A 5,000-nucleotide genomic window follows, 5' to 3' on the forward strand; every position below is an offset into this window, starting at 1 on the left:
GGTGTGACTGCCTTGAGCAGCAACAACTGCCCGGCACCTTCTGGGCATGGACTGGATCAGATGCCGGATATCTTGCTGTGGGATGGTGTCCCACTCCTCCTGAAGTGCCTGCAATAGATCGCGGTGATTTGCCGGCGCTTCTTCTCGCCTGCGCACACGTCTGTCCAATTCATCCCAGAGGTGTTCTATCGGGTTCATGTCTGGCGACATGGATGGCCAGGGAAGCACCTGGACATGGTGGTCGGTGAGGAACTGGGTGGTGAGTCGTGCTGTGTGCGGGCGAGCGTTGTCCTGCTGGAATATGGCATCCTGGTCAGCCAGAAGAGGAAGGGCGTGTGGGCGCAGAATTTCCTCCACGTATCGCTGGGCAGTTATGCGCCCTTGGACGTGCACCAGGGTGCTCCTTCCAGCGGTATTGATCGCCCCCCACACCATGACGCCTCCACCACCATGAACGGGTGCCTCATCCACACAGTTGGGCACGTAACGTTCGTTTACTCTCCGGTAGACCCTCCTCCGACCATCATGTCGCTGGAGCAGGAAGTAGGACTCGTCGCTGAACCACACGTGTCTCCAGTGATTCCGGACGGTCCAGCGAAGGTGCTGGTTGCCCCACTGCACTCGGTTTTGGCGATAGCGGCGGGTGAGGACAGCTCCTCTGTGAGGTCTGCGAGCTCTCAAACCAGCTTCATGCAGGCGGTTCCGCACGGTCTGGTCCGATAATCGGTGTGGCCCGGGGAGAGCCTGGACAGAAGATGAGGCCGACAGGAAACGATTCCGGAGGTGGCGGAGCCGTATGAAGCGGTCGTGAGCAGCAGTTGTCGCCCTTGGTCTTCCCGCTCGTGGCAAGTCAGCAACGGAGCCAGTGGCTTGAAACCTGACCCACAGTCTACTGATGGTGCTCTGGGACACGTGGAAGTGCCTGGCGATTGCACTTTGACTTTGGCCTGCTTGTAAACGACCCAATGCATTTTGGCGGTCTTCTCTGCTCAATCGGGCCATCTTTCGTCGCTGAATTGTCGTCTGATTTCTTTGTGGCAAACAATCCGCTTTTATGGGTTTTGGAAGACATGGTGAGAGCTCAATATTCCCCGAGTTTCACGAGATTACACTGAAGCATGAAGAGTGGCCATGCCAAATGAGCAATTTTGACATTGTAGCCACTGATAACGCATGCGTCACGTGCAGAGCTCACTTGTGGCAATGGACGAAAGGTCGACGACCAGATAAACATTTTCTGCAGTTTGGTGGATATCCTTGTAGCCATATAACTAAATTAACCAAATATTACAAGCTATGCGTTTCTTTTTTTGAACAGTATATCTTGGGACAGGTAGAGTTAATATGCTTTATGTGGGGACAAGACACTGGGCAAACATGCAAACAGAGAACACATATGATCGTGTTATATATCTGGAAGTCTGTTGTTGCGATATTTCAATATGGGGATGGAAGTAATGATTGTGTACGCGGAATGTGGTTGGACTGGAGCGGTTTTGTTAGCTTATTTGCTTTGTATGTATGTAGAATATGTTTATATTTGTGACTGAATAAGTTATACAAAAAAATCTTAATTCAGCCAAAAGAAAATATTGAAGCAACTTGCTATAATAATATATCAGAATGGGGAACTTAAGTTCGTTGCCACCTAATTGTTCATACGAGCAGAAAGCCAAATCAATGATCTACCCAGAAATGGTTGTTTTGTTTAGCTAGCTTGCATATTACGTGTGCTATGCTATTCTTAATGATGCAGGTGTCCATCACAAACGCGGTCAAAAACGGGAGTTTGTTTCGTCATTTGTAGGGGTATTATGTCAAAAAGCGCTGTATTTCAACAATGACTTAGTGGATTGCTTTAAATCTTTTAGAATAACATACTCGAGACGTACTTCGAGCCCAATTTGGGATCGTTGCATGCATTTGTTCAGATTTGACGCAATGTTATGGACAAAGGTTTTAAACTCATCATTGGATTGTTTCTCTGTATCCAACAAAATCATGACTTTGCATGTCTACAGATAAATGATTGTTACAGATAATGTCGAAGTCTCGTTTGCGTGTTACCACTGGCGTGAATTTGCTAGTCATGCAAACTCATGAGAGAAACAAATAAACGTTCACGCTGTTTCGCACTGAGACCAGTTATATTACCGCTGCGTTCCTCTCAAAACATGCAGCTGTCACGCTTTGCTGGACATCCCTAAAGTTTTAAGCGTCTTTATAATACATAGTAATCTTTCTTCAGTGCTTATACGCATCTAATATTTGTTTCATTGTGTGTTACAATCATTTGTCTAAAAACATGTGAAGTCATGATTGTTTTGGACGCAAGTGAACAATCCAATGACGAGGTTAAAAACATGTTTCAAAACATTGCGTCAAATCTGAAAAAAATACGTGTAACGATCCCTACTTTTGCTCGAAGTACGTCTAGTAGGTTGGTAAAATATTCTTGAAGTTTCAAAGCAATCCACGAATAGTTTAGTGGCTAGAAGCGCTGACCAACAAGTGTTCAGATATTTTTCTAATTGTCGTTTCTAGATAGTAAAATATGTGCTAAAAACGGTCAGCTATCGCACCATCAAGAAATCGGTTCCCTAGTACCCCTTTAAGGCTTTAAGAAGAGTTTACGTGCCTGATGTACAATTACAGTCGTGAGAAATCAGTTGATGTCGTTCGTGGAAAGCTACTCCGCAAGATGGTGGGAGACAACGAGAAACTCACGTCCAAGTGTAAGGTCGATCTAGCCCGCATGCCTCCCTGCCAATCTGCTCTGATGCCGCACATTCAGCGAGTAAACCACCGCGTTGCCCTGTACAAGCGTGCTCATGAAGGCATTCTGGAGAGGCCCAAACCCGAGGACCAGGGGCAGGGATGGACGAAAAATGCAGACGGAGTCCTGGAACCCGTGTGGTGCCTCAAGCCCATCCTACCTGTGTCGCTGATCGATCTTCTGGCAGATGGTGGTTGTGAAGAAGAGGATGACGAGGAAGACGAGGAAGAAGATGAGGAGGTTGACTTTGACGCGTTTGCTGAAAGCGATGACGAGTTTTGAGTTATCATTACAGTCTGTGTCATTTGATGTCGTCTACTGCGGACTATCGCTAAAGTGAATATAATTGTTTTCTACTTTGGCACCACAATGGGACTCACCATGTACAGTGTTTTGGGGACCCAAAGAGCGCGCTGGATATATTGTCCTGGAATATCATTACATTTTGTCAGTATCAATGTGTGTAACTTGCACAAAATCAAACATTGTAACATTCAAACCAAGAGCTATCACGATTTTGATGTGTATACGGTGTAACAAGATATGCTTAACATGACAATGTGCGCCTTTTGTCTTCAAACACTAATATTCCATCCATTTTCAATCGTTTTGGCGCAGCATGAAGTAATTCGGATGATTGACACGGGTTGCCGATTAATCGGTACGCTTTGTGAAATCCACAAAAACGAAAAATATTCAAGAACAATCAACAATTTTGTACAACAATGAGTGCAAATGTTGTTGCTATTATCCCGTTTAATCTTTTATATTCAATACTTGTCTTTAAATCTTTTATAGTTTAGGCTAGAAAAAAGACAATTTGTCATGTTCTGGGCGATTTTGTACCCACAAATCTGAAAATAGCCCATTAATTCCATGGTCATCATATTTCAATATCAGTGTGAGATCAAAAGTTATTAACATTAGTGTTTACCATAGTTTTTGTTCAATGATAGTCTTTCTATCTTCAAATGTTGAGGCTCTTTGCCGCAAAAATTCGGACAAGTTACCTGGACTGCTGTTTAATTGGTATGCTTTGTGAAATCCACAAAAACGGAAAAGTATTAAAAAACAATCAACAATTTTGTACAACAATGAGAGCAAATGTTGTTGCCATTATCCATTGCTATCTTTTGTGTTCAATACTTCTCTTTAAATCTTTCATAGTTTAGGCTATAAAAAAGACAATTTGTCATGTTTTTCGCGATTTTTTGTCAGAAATCTAAAAATAACCCATTTATTCCATGGTCATCAATATTTTAATATAAGTATGATAACACAAATGGTTCACATTGGTGTTGTGCGTCTTTTTTGTTCAATACCTTTCTTTCTATCTTTCACGGTTGAGGCTCTTTCCCGCTATGGGGAACACTCTTTGTTGCGACCCGATATTGCCACCCGGGGTGGTTCCAGAGCCTTAAAGGGGTACTAGGGAACCGATTTCTTGATGGTGCGATAGCTGACTGTTTTCAGCACATATTTTACTATATAGAAACGACAATTAGAAAAATATCTGAACACTTGTTGGTCAGCGCTTCTAGCAACCGTACTAGAAGTTGTTGCTGAAATAGAGCACTTTTCGTCACAATATTTCCACACGAAATAAATCCCGTTTTTGACCGCACGTGCGATCGACACTTGCATCAGTGGGTACAGAATAGCACACGCAATACGCAAGCTAGCTAAACAAAACAACCTTTTCTGGGTAGATAATTAATTTGGCTTTTTTCTCGTATGTAAACGTTTCAAAGTATTGTCTATTGTGATTTTTTTGCCAATTTTTGATTGGGCCCTTCCATTTTTGTCCAGTCGATTTTGAGGGTATCCTTAATTGAGCGGCGGTCACGTGATACCTGTAAACAAAATATGTAAACCGAAAGGTGATCCAGATGGTCAAGTGAACGGCCTTTACTGGCATATCAAATTTGGATAAAATGACACGGGAAATAATGCTTTAATTTGGGTGCGAAATCTGTTGCAATGATTTTTTTACCGCGTTTGCGATCAACACCTGCATCATTAAGAATAGAATAGCACACGTAATACGCAAGCTAGCTAAACACAACACCTTGTCTGGGTAGATAATTGATTTGGCTTTTTTCTCGTATGTAAACGTTTCAAAGTATTGTCTATTGTGATTTGTTTGCCGATCAGTCGATTTTGAGAGTATCCTTAATTGAGCGGCGGTCACGTGATACCTGTACACAAAATCTGTAAACCGACC

At 43.1% G+C, this 5,000-nt stretch overlaps 1 protein-coding gene across 1 annotated transcript in view; it reads left to right on the forward strand.

Moving 5' to 3' along the window:
- The window catches only part of LOC138965704 (multiple epidermal growth factor-like domains protein 10), a 219,401-nt gene that overhangs the window by 200,144 nt on the left and 14,257 nt on the right, over positions 1-5,000 (forward strand). The gene's annotated exons all lie outside the window — the stretch shown is intronic.

Source organism: Littorina saxatilis, linkage group LG4, assembly GCF_037325665.1.
Source record: "Littorina saxatilis isolate snail1 linkage group LG4, US_GU_Lsax_2.0, whole genome shotgun sequence".
Classification (NCBI taxonomy): Eukaryota; Metazoa; Mollusca; class Gastropoda; order Littorinimorpha; family Littorinidae; genus Littorina; species Littorina saxatilis.